Source organism: Triturus cristatus, chromosome 3_1 (genome assembly GCF_964204655.1).
Source record: "Triturus cristatus chromosome 3_1, aTriCri1.1, whole genome shotgun sequence".
Lineage (NCBI taxonomy): Eukaryota > Metazoa > Chordata > Amphibia > Caudata > Salamandridae > Triturus > Triturus cristatus.
Window position 1 is genome coordinate 747,655,143 of NC_140583.1, and position 16,551 is coordinate 747,671,693.

The window sequence follows — 16,551 nt, forward strand, 5'->3', positions numbered from 1 at the left end:
TACATGAGCAGGAGCAGTCACAAAAAAAACAATAGTTGAGAGCAAAAAACGACAGTCAAGAGCAAGCACATCTCTCCATTAAGTAAAGGGGTGCAGAATTCTGGATGATTCACAGGATTATATACATTTAAATAATAAAATTGAGGTAACGACTCGGGAGCAGACGAAAGAGTATCAACAGGGAGAACAAATTATAGAAGTAGGAGGTAGGGGTAGGGGGGGTTGAAAGCAAATGGACAAAAAACAGGGGAGAGTGCCCACAAACAGCTAACAGCACAGAAGTTAGAGCTGCTAAGATAGATGAGAGACCAGGGAGAGCGTAGGCCGGGGTACACAAAAGGAAGAGTAAGAGGGAGAGCGAAAGGTAAAACAGGTTAGCAGAAAGATAACCAATACAGGGGAAATGGATCGCCAGGTCACAAATTAAATTATAGACTCCAATATTTGTTGATTAGGTGACATTTTAGGTCTTTTTTAAAGCTGAGGTAGGAGGGGTTGCAGCGCAGGTCCCTCGGGAAGGCATTCCAGATGCTCAGTGCTTTTCCAGAGAATGGTGGATTTCTTTTTTAATGAAGGGGGGACGAGGAGGAGGGCCGTGGAGCTTCTCATCAGTCTGGAGCAGCACGCTTTTTTGAGTTTGTTCGTTAGGTATGACAGGGATTGTGAGTGGAGAGCTTTGTGCGTGATGCATGCAGTCTTATAAAAGTATCTTCCTTCGATGGGTAGCCAATTTAGGGATTTGAGGGCAGGTGTGATGTGGTCAAATCGTTTGCAGTCGGTAATGAGTCTGGCCGCCAAGTTTAGCACAGATTTAAGGGGGGCTAGGTGGACTTTAGGGGTTCCAGTGAGGATAGCATTGCCGTAGTCAAGTTTGGAGGGGACTAGTGATTGTACGACCCATTTGAAGTCGACTTGAGGGATGTAGGGTTTGTTTTTATTGAGGTGTCTGAGAGTGAAAAGTGCTCCTTTGGGCGAGTTATTTATATGGTCCTTCAGTGCCAAATTTTTTGTCAAAAATGAAACCTAGGGATTTCACTGAGTTAGATAAGGTGAGCGGAGAGTTGAGGGCGTTAAGGTCCGAGATCCAGCCTTGGATGGAGAGACGGTTGCTTTTTGGAGAGAAAAAAATAATTTCTGTTTTGTTAGGGTTCAGTTTAAGATGGTTGGAGTAAAACTAGGATTGAATCTTACTCAGCGTGTTGTTTATATGAAGTACATCAGTATGGAATTTGATCTTATAGTAGAGTTGGGTGTCATCAGCGTAGAGGTGATGGTTGATCCCGGCTTTTTTGAAAATGATAGTAAGGGGTTCCATAAAGAGGTTGAAGAGAGAGGGGGAGAGAATTGAGCCCTGGGGGACACCCAGGGAGACAGGGGTAGGATTGGAGAGGCAAGTTTTTTATTTGTTGTGTTCTGTGCTGGAGGTAGGAGGTGAACGATTTAAGGACCAATCCATTTAGGCCAGAGTGAGGTTTAAGCGATTCCAGTAAGGAAGAATGAGTGACTGTATCAAATGCTGCGGGAAGGTCAAGGATGATAAGAAGGCAAGCCTCTCTATTGTCTAGGGAGCGGTGAATGTCCTCAACAATGTTCAGCATGGCGGTTTCAGTGCTACAACCTTTCCTGAAACCAGATTGTAAGGAGTCAAGTAAGTTGAATTTGCCTATGTAGTTGTCCAGTTGAAGTAATGCACATTTCTCCAGGGTTTTAGCTAGAAGTGGGAGGTTGGAGATGGGAAGGAGGTTGTTAGGATCATTAGGTCAGCATTAAGGTTTTTAAGAATGGCAGTGATTTGCCCGAGTTGGAGGGAGTCAGGGACGCACCCAGAAGGAAAAGAGGTGTTAATGATTTTTGTCCAACATGGGGCAATGATGTGGGTAAGAATAGGAACTTGGTTATATGGGAGTGGGTCTTTGGTGTGCGAGATCAGCTTTCATTTTGCAATGATATTAAAGACTTCGAGCTCAGTCATACGATAGAAATTAGACCAGGAGGCGTTATTTTTCACTTGTAAGTTGGAAAGGATGTCACCAGAAATAGTTGGAATGGATAGGTGAGTGGGAGTATTAGGCGGGAGGGACGGTGCAGGAAAAGGAAGTACGTATATAGAAATTTGGGGATAGGCAGGGCCAGAATAGGAGGGAAGGATTGATCAATTTTAGCATATGTTTCCGAGAGGAAGTTGGCAATTTCCTCACATCTTTTGATCGAGGCCGTCAGCTCTGGAGGGGCAGAAGACGTTTGTTTTCTGACAATGTTAAAGAGTTCTCTGGGCCTGTTTTTGGCACGATCAAGTTGGGCACGAAAGAAAGATGCCTTTTCATTGAAAATGTGCTTCTTATATGTTGATCTTGCAGATCTGAGGAGGGCAAGATGAGAGGGCGAGGGGTCAAAGCATTTTGTAAAATTTCCTCCTTCGGGGCAGGAGTTGGGTGGGAGCTCCCTAATGGTTCTAGCAGGGGTCCACTGCATAAGTGATGTAATGTTCTTATTAGATGTTAGTAGTGATGTCACACCTGTAGTGTAATACAAACCTTTTGAACATATTATTACATTGGTTCTGCCGACTATGACCCTGGGGAAGAATTCAAGTGTTCTGTTTAATCATGATTTCACAGAGGAGTTAAAAAACCCTTCTTTATAGTGCTGATGAGAAAAACTCCCCAAAGTGTAGATGTTGCAAAGGAAACACTGCTTATGTACAGTCTTCACCTCCACTTCTGGTAAAGAAGGAGGCAGTGACATAGTGACTGACTTTGCATGGAACTCAGTACTTCTTTGTGCTTGTTGGTGAAATCAACCTTGCAAAAAAATTTAACGAGTATATCACTGTACCTTCCTGTTCATCTAAACATTCCTCCAAAATGAGGAAGGCTGAGGAGCCAGTAAGAGACCCTGTGTATTTTTCAGAGGTGGCTCCTTGTCAGGGGCGTCAGAACACACCTTCCCTGTCTCCTGTCAGTTCCAACATTTCTGATATGTTTAGTCTTTAATGATGCATAGAGCCTTAAGGGATTAAGTAATGATGTTGCACTTGACAGACGTTTACTGAGTTATGTAGAAATGTAATAAACACTTTGAAGTAGTTATGTCAAATTTTCATATGAGAAGCCATTTGCTTTAAAATGGATGCAGTTTTAGGTGTCTGTGTATCTTGCTCCTGTTCTTTTCCTCTTCCGAATCAGTGTTCTGCTACAAACCATTTCTCCTCTTGTTTCCGCGGAGCATCGGATAATTGTCATCAAAGGTTCAAAATGACTATTGTAATAGAAAGTGTGTATTGTGAATAAAGCTTCGATCGTGTTACTCAAGTACTATATTCAAGGACATCTGCTTAAAGTTCAGCTCAAGAGGTGTTGGTGTTAATTCTATAAGCCATTGTTTATAAATGTTTCATTTTGTGCTGACCATCTCTGGAGCGGAGTTGCTCAGAAAGTAGGTAGAAATGGGTTTGTGTAAAATTTTTACATAGTTTTAAAATATCACGTTGCTGTTTCTGTTTTGCCAATGCCACCCTAACCCTGATAATACCATGCTACATATGCAGAACCTTTTAATAGAATATGAGATTTGTGTCTAAACAATATTCGGCATTACTATTAGTGGGCTCATTTTGATTTCATGGGGGCATTTTCTGTTTTTGAAGGGGCTTGATGCTGATGGGTGAGTATTTACTTTTTTCCAGAGATCTTGTCCATTTGTCTTGCGTTTGTCTTTATGGGATGTTGTCAGTACTCATTGTGATTTTGACTCTCGGGGTTTGCCTAGATTTGACTGATTATGGTAATTTTTTATTATTCTGTAATTCTGTAATAAAGCCTTAATGGAATTTTCATGCATTTTTCGCTACCTTATTTACTAAGTTCTCTGTAATAAATCAATTGTTGCCTCACTTTTGGTCTACAACTCAGTTACTAGTGCTTACTCAATTATTATGTATTTCTCTGCTAAAACATATGATATTTCTTGAGGAGTTTAGTTGTTAACCACTAGACTTATTGGAAAATCTGGAGCCAGACTAATTGGGTAAGATATTGGGGTGATCAGAATATTGGAGTTCAGATGATTATAGTGGGGTTTGACGCCCACAGGTGGATGTCTGGATTGCGCATGTCTGAGGGGCATAGTTCAACTACGCTCCACTCACACAGACGCAAACCAATTTATTTGGAAGAGGTGTGGCGGTGGAAGAGGTGTGGTGCAGCAGCCAGGGTGCCTGACTCTGGACCATGGGGTTCACGGTTCGATCGCCGGCGGCAGGTCAGCCTAGCACCATGTGACTCTGGGCAACTGCTTGCTTAATCTTCCCGAGGGCCCCCAGCGCCGGGAAACCATTTCGGAGGTAGATGTGTGCTTTACAAATACACGTTTATTATTATTATTATTATTTAGCAGACATAATGAGCGTGCTTCAGGCAGCACAAAATATCTGCTAAAATGTAGCTGCCAGGGTAAAGATCAGTGCATCCCTGAGGTCAATAAAAAGACACAAAGCTCTATGCCAGCTTCTGATAGGGCGGTGTTCCAGTCCTATCAAGAAGCTGCGAAAGAGATTGAGGTGGATCTTTACCTTTTAAAACCTGCTCTTGCTGCTCTGGCTGATTCTCATTATAAATTTTGGCCTGCTGGTTCCCATGTCCAGCACAAGATTCCTGCTCTGCTGCGAAAGAAGCAAAGTCATTACAACAAATGGTGAATTTTTTTCATGTATGGATGTGTTTGGGAGTGTGATTGGGAGTGAATGAAAGTGAACAGGATTGAGTGAAAGTGTGTGTTCACAGGTTTCAATGCGAGTGAATCTGAGTTGGAGTGTGTATGAATCAGTGAAAGTGACTACGAAGGAGTGTGAGTGTGTCAGAAGGAGTTAGTAAATGGAGATTGTAAGAGCAAGTGAAAGTGATTCAGGGGTGTAGGTATCAATGACGCAGCAGGTGCAGTTGCTTCAGGGCCCAGAGTCAAATAGTGTGAATGGATGAGTGTGCTTAAGTGTGCTGGGAGAATGAGAACCTGTGAGTGTGAGCATGTGTGTGCGAGTAACAGTGATGGGGAGTGAGTATTAATGAGAAGGAGTAAGTGAGAGAATGTGAGTTAGAGTAAGTGAGTGGGAAGAGAGTAAATGTGAGAGCCAGTGAGCATGAGTAGGCAAGTTTGGAAAACAATGGGGTGAACTCCTGGCAGGTATTACGTTTCACCACTTTTAAAGGTCACCATCCACCACTGGATGCAAAGAGCTTCAAACTCGCCTATAGATCAATCTGGCAGGGCCTAATGGTCTGCTCTGACAGGGCATGTCATATGTCAAAAGATCAGACCAAAAGTCAATGGGCCCGATTATTATGTTGGGCAGAAAGCCTCCGACCAGCTGTCAGAGGCTTTCCGCCCGACATCGTTGGTTTCACTCTGACGGCCATATTATGAGGACGGCGGTAGGAGTCAAACCTGTGGGGGAATTTCACTGCGCTTCCGATGGGCTCAAGGAGCCTGTTGGCGCATCGGAAACACAAATAATCCTATCTGATTATAATGTCAGTTTCGGACATCCTTTCCATGTCGGCTTTTCTGACATGGAAAGGCTGTCCAAAAGTGACTTTGGGGTCCCAAACTGGGCCCCCTTGGCCCCAGGCCCTCTACTATGGAGCCTGGGGGGCATAGCCTATGGTGCCTGCCACACTGTGCAGAGATGTTCAAAAACATCAATTTTTCAGTGGCAGCTTATCCTGCGGGCCTTTTCCGCCCGCCGTACAAGCTGCTATTGGAAAGTTTATATTTTTGACTGGCCATAGGGCGGTCGCATCCAAATTGTGCGGACAGAACCGCCGACCTTTGGTCCGGTGGTCACAGTCCACTATGGTGTCGTCCGACCGATGTCATAATGATACCCAATGTTGTTTTCGTAATGACAGAGCTAATCTAAAAAATGATTGTATCATGTTATTTAATTTACGTGCAGTTGTGTGAGAAATTCTTACCGTCTGAGTAGGGAAACTTGGCAGGAGTTGCATTGATGAGGACATTGCCATAAATATCGATTTGAAACACCTGTTAGGAGTAGAAGAGCTGTCAATTACCAGGCAATAAAGGAGCTCCATATATTTGATTTGAACTCAATAAGTTAATTTTCTCAGTTTGTTTTTGAATGATTAGATAATGTCCCTGACAGACTAACCTATATCTATAAATTATTTGAAGCCATATGAAACATAGCAAAGGCGTGCAGCACAATACTAATATATACAGGAGAAAAGAAAATGGCCACATGAAATATGGACAAGGGGTTGAGATAATCACTATTTTTGAGGGGGGTTCAGCAGGTTTCAGCAACAAATAAGCGGGAAAGTATGAAATTCATACTTCAAACTGTGGAGTAATTTGACATGTAATTCACAAATGCACAAAATCTATAACAAATTAAATACAAAAAACTGTAAATTGAGGATAAGCTGAACAAGATGGCCACCCAAAAAAATCGTTCATTCAAAATGTTACCCTTGAAAAAGTGGAAACAACAGAATCCATGAAACGTTTTGGCTGTTGAAAATTGTCTGTTGCAGTTACCATAAATTTGAATTAACATATGGTCATGCATGAATAGAAGAATTAAATCTACTTAGAAGAAACAAGATTTATTCTTGAAAGGACTGTTCAATTGGGTGCCCACAAAGGTAGCACAGTTTAATGCCACATATCTTATCCCTTGTTGGGTAATACAAATAGCTGGAGAACACCTAATCACTAGACAAAATTAGTCTTAATTACCCAACTTAGGGTTGGGTGGAAGGACCGCCACTGCCAGCCATGCGGCGGTGGTCCTTCCGTCTGCTGACCGCGAGTTTCCCCCCTCCAAATTAGGATGGCGGGGGGAATCGTTTCCTGACCACGGCGGACGGAAAGACCGTCTGCCACTTGTCCACCAGAAGCTATCATTCAGATTGCCTGGCGGACGGTCCAGGGACCATAAAATGGTGGCAGTGCCTATCAGGCACCGTCCATCAAAATTATGATGAGGGAAATTTCCCGCCATGGAAAGGCATGTGGGGATTACTTAGGGAGGCCCGTTGCGGGCCCCTATGTGCTGGGGAGGTGATGGTGCACTTGGGTGTTACCCATGGTACCCCCCTACATTTTACAGCACTACTTGGCAGGCACCGTTTGGTGCCTGCCACCTACTGCAGTGACATGCACAAAATGTTTTTTTGCTTCGCGGCGTGTGCTGCTGTGAGCAGCATCCGCCACAATGTTAAAAACCAAAATGCGGGGGCGTGGTCATGGTGCCGACGAAGATGGCTGCCTGATTCGGAACCTCCGCTGCACCGGGACTGCTCCGTAACTACCGGCTCCCGTTTCTACATCGTTGGGCACTGTTCAATAGCAGTTTCTTGTACCTGAATGCAGCGCGCTTCGGGTGAGCGCTGTTATTTCATTTTCTGATGCCAAAATGACTCTTTTTTCGTCGTGCTTGGAATTTCCTCAGAGCGGCCGCCATCTTGTCTAATGTACGACGCTCGCGCTTGTCAATGGTTTTCTTATCCCTGACTTTGCCTGTATGATGTTTTCCATGTCCCGAAAGCCGTTTTTTCTGCCACAATGTGCACTTGATTGTTTTAATTAGTGCCTTGTTATTTTCTTTGCCCTCTCTGTTGAAGTAAGGCTCTCACTGTTGCTATGTGAGTCCTCATACTTCCTATTTCAACATATTACTGCACTTTTGGAATGGATATGCCTTCTGAACTGTATATTGCACCAATTCTGAGGAATTATTTTTGACGAATGCTTTTTAATCGGTTGCCCTCTAGTGGATGTCTGTTACTGTTTATGTTTTGGACATTTCTCATACCATCAGCCTCCTTCACAATAAGGATCCTGCGCTCTCCTTCATCGCAGTGTATTTTTTGGCTGTCCTCGGTATTATGTTTCAGGGCATTCGTTCCGCATCTGCTTGCTCTTTAGTGATATTCGTTGCTGTCTGTGAGCGGATTCTCTTATAGCCTTTGCTCCGTCATCACTTAGTTTCCTCATTCATTCCATTACTGCAAGGAACTAGATTTCTATGGGCAAACTACACAACCCAAAATTTGTTTTTGTACCTACAAAGAGCATTCCTGCGACAACATCTTCACTTTCCTCAACATCGAGTTCTCCTTCCACCACAACCCAAATGGCGGGAGTCGCCCTAACTCGCTCTTCTTCAATGCAACCAGTCCCGAATAAGTCTTCTCCTCCATCTACATCCAATGCAACTGCATCTTGACAAAATGAATTTTTGTCTCTACATGTTTCTCTACGGTCTCTTGGTGCTAGATACGGTTTATTTTATCCATGTATCTTCAAAGTCACTTACCAAAATCAAACATGGACTTTTCAAGATCCTGCTGAGCTTAAAAACTTTATTCATATTCATTCTAATAGTGGTATGGAAACTTCCACTTCTCCCTATGGCTGACTGTTTAACCTTTTTCTTCCTTACAGGTTTTCTAATTATGTTTTTGCTTTTGTTTCCATATGTTAGAGTGTAGGTTCCCTTTTTTCATAGTCTTCAAATTGCTACAACATGGTTCCTTCATTTGTGTATTAATGTATATCTATTATTTACAATTTTTTTTTGTTCTTCCTAGACATTTCACTGCTCTTATACCCTCATGTTTTTAACTTGGTTTTGTTGCTCTTTAGTATTTACCCTTATGTACCTCCTGGTGTATTTCCATTCTCTTAAATATTTATTTATTTAGATGGATTGGTCTCTCCCCCTTTAACCCATTTGGCTCTTCTCCTGCGTCTTCCGTCCTGGTGCGGTCTGATCTGGACTCCCGTTTTCGAGTGGCTCGTCTCGTTGAGTGTCGCCATTTCCCCATTGTCTTATTTTATGTCCCCCTCAGGTATGTTAATCTCAGTCGTCCTTTTTGGATATGTACTTGTAGTTTTTCCCTTTTCTCCTTTCCCTCTCTTCCTTTTCTTTCCCACTTACTTGCTGATCAAGTTGTTTTTCCTTTGTTTGTACTTCTTCCCTATTTTTCTATAGGTACAGTTTTTATTCTCTTTTCTGTGTCTCTCTCCAGTTATTTTTCTGACTCTACCCTCTTTTTTTGCTTTTTCCTTCTCTTATTGATTGGCATTTTCTTTTCTTTATTTATTGTTATAGCCTCTATTTGTATCAGATTTTTTATATCTTTAAATTCAGAGTATTCTCCTTGAATGTCAAAGGTTTTATTAAACCTATTAAGTGACAGAGAGTCCTTTCCCACCTAGCCTCTTATAATCCTGACATAGTTCTTCTACAAGAGACTCATCTTACTGAGGCTGAGTGTCTTCAGTTAAAAATAGGCTGGGTGGGTTCGGTCTTATTTTCACCCTCTGTCAATAAAAAGAATGGTGTTGCCATCTTATGTCATAAGAAATTAAAATGTAAAGTCTTGTTATAAGAAAATGACAATGAAGGTAGATGGGTACTCACAAAATTATCAATTGATTCTGTTCCCTTAACTGTTTTCAATGTTTATGGCCCTACCCAACTTAATTGTTCTTTCTGGCCTTCAATTACGAACAAATGTATTCAATATAGAGATTACTTTTGTATTCTAGGTGGTGATTGTAACCATATTGTGGGTCCATTTCTTTTTTTTTTTTTTTTTTTAATTCTTTATTATTTTTTAACAGACACAGCCCCAACCCACCCCCCACCCCCTTCTCAGGCAAAATAATTCTTTATAATAATATTTACATACAAAAAAAAAGGAATATACATACAAACATATATTAAGTACTTAATTCAGTATCTTTAAGATTTTAGCCATTGTGTTAGAGGATCCCATATCTCTAATCCTTTTGCCCTCTTATTTTTCCCTTTTCTCCTATATATAGCTAATTCCAGGCTATGTGTCGCTAGCATGCGATAGCGCCATTGTTGAAATACTGGCGGTGTTGGATCTAACCATCCCGAGGCTATACATAATCTTAGAGTTGACATTGAGACAAATATTAATCCTTTTATTTCACTCGGTCGATTATTATCATCGATACCCAGCAAAATTTCCCCCACAGAGATTTCAATTCTGATATCAAGAATTTCCGATAAAAAATCAGAGATATCTTTGATCAGGCCCTGTAGGGTGTGGCATGTAGCGAATATATGTACAATATCTGCTTTATAGAGATTGCACCTAGGGCATCTTGTCCCCTTTCCGGTCCCCCATTTTGATATTCTACTGGGTGTATAATATAACAAAAAAAATGTTTTGTAATATTGAGCTTGTAGTCTAGTGGACATTAATAATGTTTGTGAAAATTCGAATGATTTAATCACTGTGGTGGCCGACATATCTAAGATTTCCTGCCATTTTATATAATATTTATCCAAATCATCCGGGCACAGGCCCAGGAGGTGATTATATATTTCTCCTATTTTAGTCCACTTTCCTTGATTCACAAAATCTATGCATTGAACTTTTTGAAATTTCGATCTGCCACCACCTTTCTTTAATATAAAATCCCTGATTTGAAGATATTTTAAAAAATCTCTATAACTGATCATATATTTTTTTCTAATTTCTTCGAAGGATTTTATACCTGTCGATGTAGAGAAACAGCCCAGGTGTGTAATCCCTGCTTCTATCCATTTTTTCATATATATATCTTTGAATAGTTCAGGTAGGTTGTTGTTGTCTGATAGTAATGTATAATATGAAAACCTTCCGATCCCCAATATTTTACGAATATTACTCCATGCTTTGAGTATTCCTCGAAGAGTTTTAAATCGAACTTTTTTATAGTAGCTGTCGTATAAGTGTCGCCAGAAATACCCCCTAGTTCTATCCCCTAGTATTAATTCTTGCGATGTTGGGATTCCGGTAGTTGGTCCATTTCCTTGGGTGATAGATAATAGCTCTCTAGAATATGTCATTATAGCTGCCCAATAGTATAGTTTAATATTAGGCAGAGAAAGTCCCCCCCTATCTTTAGGTAGTGTTAAAAATTTAGATGTTCTACGTGATCTCTTGTATCCCCAGATAAATAGCGAGAACGTACTTTCAATGCGTTTAAACCATTGTGGTTGAAAGTCAAGACAGATGGTTCTGAATAAATATAGAAATTTAGGTAGATAAATCATTTTAATCATGTTGCACCTACCTATAATGGATAGATGAAGATTATTTAATCTTCTTAAATCTTTATCTGTTCGTTGTATTAATGGGTCAAGATTAATTTGAATGAGGTTGTCTAATTTCGCTGTAATACTAACCCCTAGATATATGGCACTATCCACTACACGGTTGTCGTTTATTTTAAGTTTATCCTTAAGTAGTATCTGTGTTTTGTTTTGGTTCAGTTTGTATCCCGAGATCTTGCCAAACATTTCAGCCTCCCTTTCTATGGCCTGAATAGAAGCTGTAGGATTTGTTGTTACCACCGCTATATCGTCTGCATAAGCAAGCGTTTTAGTTTCTATATTTCTTATCTTGATTGGGTTGATTAAAATATTATTTTCGAGTCTGTTAATAAACGGATCGATAAATAGTGCAAATAGTAAAGGGGAGCATGGGCACCCCTGTCTTGTCCCTCTAGTTATACTAAATTTTTCAGAGGCGGATCCATTTACCATGACTGCCCCCTGAGGTTTAATATACATCATTTGAATAGCCTTGATAAATGTTGCCCCGAGTCCGGCTCTTGACAAGACTGACCAGAGGTAGGTCCAGGAGACCCTATCAAACGCCTTCTCAGCGTCCAGCAGTATAAGCGCCATAGGGTCTCCTGATACCTCAGCCATGTCAAACAAAGTAATTACTCTTTGTATGTGATCCACGGTGGATCTTCCGGGAATAAACCCATGCTGATGGGGGGACACAATCTTACTGATAATCGGAGCTAGGCGACTAGCTAGTAATTTTGAGTATATTTTAGAATCGTCATTAATCAGGGTGATAGGGCGATATGATCCGAGCTCTTGGGCCTCTTTATTTTTTTTCAAAAAGACAACAATTTTTGCGTTAGACCATGACTCAGGGGGCCGTTCACCTTGAAAGACATGGATAAATAGATCAGTTAAGATTCTCTTTAGGGGTGCACTAAAGGTGACATAAAATTCTGTAGGGATTCCATCAATTCCAGCTGCCTTTCCATTAGTCAAATTATTCATAGTTAGAAGAATTTCATCCCAGGTTGGTAGATAATTAAGACTATCTAAATCTTCTTGTTCTATCCTGGCAATGGGGAGTTGATCTAGGTATTCATCGATCTTATCTTGTAGTTTACCCTCTTCTTTATATAATTCTTGATAGTATGTTTGAAATGCATTTTTTATTTTGTTTATATTCGTTGTGAGTCCTTCACTTGGATCATTTATTTCTTTTATTAGATTTGCAGAATTTTTTTGTCTGGCTTGTACCGCTAGTTGATGCCCTACTTGTTCACTTAGTTCATATACTACTTCTTTATTTAACGTTGCTTTGGTTATTGCTTTCTCGGTATAAATATCTATGATAGCATTTTTAGCTATTGCCACTTGTCTTATTTGGTTTTCAATATCTTCTCCTATTTGTGCTGCCATTGTTAAATGTTTCTCGGCGTTTACTAGGATATTATGGAGCTTCTCCATATGTTTTTTTGCCCTCTTGTTGTTATTAAATGAAAACCGACTGGTTTCCCCCCTAATTCCAGCCTTCATGGCATCCCACACCACCTCAATCGTGGTGCTACCAAGGTTGTCCTCCAGAAATTCGGGTATCCATCTGTTCATATGTTGACAAAACTCTTTATTCACCAACAGTGCTCTTTCGAATGTCCATTTTTGTATCTCCCTACCCATTTTTCCTTTCTCTAAATTAAGAATTAGGGGGTTATGGTCTGACAGGACTCTTGGTAATTTGTCTATTAAGCAATTATCTATCAAGGAACCGGACATCAGCATATAATCTAATCTGGAGTGTTTTAGATGGGGATTAGAAAAAAAAGTAAAGCCAGGATCATCTGGATGTTTAATTTGCCAACAGTCTATTAGACCGTGTGTTTGACACATCTCTTTAAAGGCCTTATATACTTTTGGTTTCCTACCCTTATAGGTATATCTGGGGTCCATTGACCAGTTGCATGGAAGGTTCAGATTAAAATCGCCACAAATAATTATTGGCAATTGCCATTGTACCAATTCGTTAGAAACGGTTTCCAAGACACTTGGATCGTCACTGGTGTTACCGTAAATAGTACATAGAGTTATTTTATTACCATTCTCCTGTGTGCATTCTGTAATTGCCCAGCATCCTTGATTATCAGCTATTGATTTAGAGAACTGTATCTCATCCCCTTTATATAGAATTGCCACTCCTCGTGTTTTTGATCCTTGCATTGAGGCTGTAATTAATTTATATCCCAGTGTATTTAGGAGGTGTTGTTGTGAGCCTTCAATATGTGTTTCTTGAAGACAAATAATATTGGCCCCGGTTGCTTGTAATCCTATCGCCACCTTCTGTCTTTTACTTTGGTCGTTAAGACCGCATATATTCATAGAAATAATTTTTAGCCTAGCCATATATACATAATTTTCTCTTTTCCCTTTTTAATAATTTTGTCTGGTACGGTATTTAGTTGTGTATTCTGATGCGGATGTATAGGAGTGTATAGTTCCTCTTTAGGCTTTTGTATTACTTCCCTTTTTAAGGTTAACTTCCCATTTTGTCTGAGATTGCTCTTCAGTTAAAAATAGGCTGGGTGGGTTCGGTCTTATTTTCACCCTCTGTCAATAAAAAGAATGGTGTTGCCATCTTATGTCATAAGAAATTAAAATGTAAAGTCTTGTTATAAGAAAATGACAATGAAGGTAGATGGGTACTCACAAAATTATCAATTGATTCTGTTCCCTTAACTGTTTTCAATGTTTATGGCCCTACCCAACTTAATTGTTCTTTCTGGCCTTCAATTACGAACAAATGTATTCAATATAGAGATTACTTTTGTATTCTAGGTGGTGATTGTAACCATATTGTGGGTCCATTTCTTGATCGCAAATCAACTGTTCGCTTTACACCCTTCAGGACACACAAACAATTCCTGGATACTATTTCTCAATCGCATCTCATTGATTCTTGGAGACTCTCTCACCCTGATACTCTAGACTATTCCTTTTTCTCTCCTCCTCATTCATCTTTCTCTCGTCTTGACTACATTTTGCTCTCTCAATCTTTATCCCAAAACGTACTATCTTCTTCTATTGAACCAATTGTCATTTCGGACCATTCCCCTATTGTAACGGACCTTGACTTACACCCTCCACGTCCTAAGTCTTCCCGTTGGCGCTTTAATAACTCTCTTCTCACTGATCCTCACTTCTCCTCTTCTTTTTGTTCCTTTGCTAATGATTTCTTTTTGTTCAATAGTGACCCCAGTACTCCACCCCATCTTCTCTGGGACTCCTTCAAAGCTACTGCAAGGGGGTTTGTTATTGATTTTGTTTCTAAGAAGAAGAACACATTTCTCCAGAAGCAGAAAACTATACTGGCTCATATTAAATCTTTGGAACACGAATTCTATACCTCTCCGACTAACTCCATCTCACCAGATCTCATCCGAGCTAAATTGGAATTTAATAAATCCACTACTGATAATGTTTTTCGATACTTCTTCGTAGTAGTGCTCGTTATTATGGTGGCCGTAATAATGCAGGGAAGCTATTAGCTAACTATCTCAAATCACGCAGGGAACATGCTTTTATAGATTCTATTTACTCTTCTGATAATTCTCTATTACAGAAAGATCAGGACATACTTCATCAATTTCAATTGTTTTATCAAACTCTTTATACGCCATAATCTCCTCCCACTTCTTCCCTTATTCAGGCATATCTTGAGAAGCTTTCCTAGCCCTTCTACTTCCGATCTTAATTTTCCAGATCTTCAACTTGACCTCTCCTTACATGAACTCTCCATCGCCTTGACTACTCTTACCAAAGGGAAGTCACCAGGTCCAGATGGCTTTTCAGTTAAATTTTATTTGCACTTCTCCGATCTCTTACTTCCCAAGCTCCTAACTCTTTATCAGTCGTTTTACTTATCTGGTAAAGTGGAAGGTACTTTCCAAGAAGCCACCATTTGCCTCATCCCTAAGGATGGCCCAGAACCCCAATTTTGTAAATATTATCGACCTATTTCTTTAGTTAACGTGGATTATAAATTATTTGCTAAATTGCTTGCTTTACGCTTAGATCCCTTTATGCCCCATCTCATTGGTAAAGAACAATGTGGATTTGTTAAGGGCCGACTTACCTCTGATAATTCTTGTCTCTTTCTCAATGTTCTAAATAAAGTCTCCTCTCTTTCAATTCCTTTAGCTGCTATCTCTGTTGATGCAGAGAAAGCTTTTGACAGAGTTGACTGGTCTTTCTTATTTGCTTCTCTACATTGGCATGGTTTTGGTCCTAGATTCATATCTCTTGTTTCCCTGTTATACTCTGCTCCTACTGCTTCGGTTCTAGTGAATGGTCAGGTCTCCTCTTACTTTCCTCTTCAATGAGACGTTCATCAAGGTTGTCCCTTATCTCCACTTCTTTTTATTCTAGCCCTCGAGCCCTTTTTGTCCTCTATTCGTTCCAATGATTCCATTTCTGGTTTTCCTTATGGTGCTAATCAACTGAAGCTTTCTGCATATGCTGATGACATTCCCTTATTCGTCTCCAATCCAGAAACTTCTATTCCCTCTTTACTTTCTGAATTCAATTCCTTTTCACAGGTTTCAGGTTATAAAATGAATTCAGATAAGACGGAAATTCTTCCTCTCACCAAATTTTGTCTCCCCCATTTCTTCTCAGCTACTGGGTTTGCTTGGAACAGTTCGAAGAGTAAATATTTAGGTGTTTGGTTCTCTAACTCCATCTCCTCTTAGATCCAACTGAATATGTCCGCTGCTTTATCTTGAATTGCGAAATCTTTTTTGTGCTTGGAATCCTCTTTATCTTTCTTGGTGGGTTAGGTTGGACTCGATCAAGATGATGATAGCCCCTATTTTAATATATATCCTTTCTATGTTACCCGTTCATATCACTGCAGTTTACTTTAAACATATTGATTCATGTTTATCAAAATTCCTCTGGAAAAGCAAGAAATCTAGAATTTCTTTGGCATCTCTTCGAAAACCCAAATCCAATGGCGGAGTCAATTTCCCAGATTTTCGTCTCTACCATAAATCCTTCTCATTCCGTCAGGTTTCAAGATGGCTCACGCCCGAGTCTTCTCCCTTTACTCCTCTCTGGCTCCTCATCGAACAAACTCTCCTATCACCCTTCTCCTTCAATGAAATTATACGTTTCTCCGCCAAAGCCCCTTACACTTCCTTTCCCTTATTTAAATATACTTCTTCTCTTTTAAAACCCCTGGTCTCTCCTATCTCCATTACCCGTGAGTCTTTTTTTAATACCCCTATTTGTTATAACTCGCTCATCCTTCTGAATATTAGGCCCATCTTTTGGAACACTTGGAGATTAATGGGCGTCATATGGGTTAACCAACTCTTTGATGGTACGTCTCCCTGCTCCTTTCCTCAATTTCAACTCTCCTTTCATTGCCCTCGTTC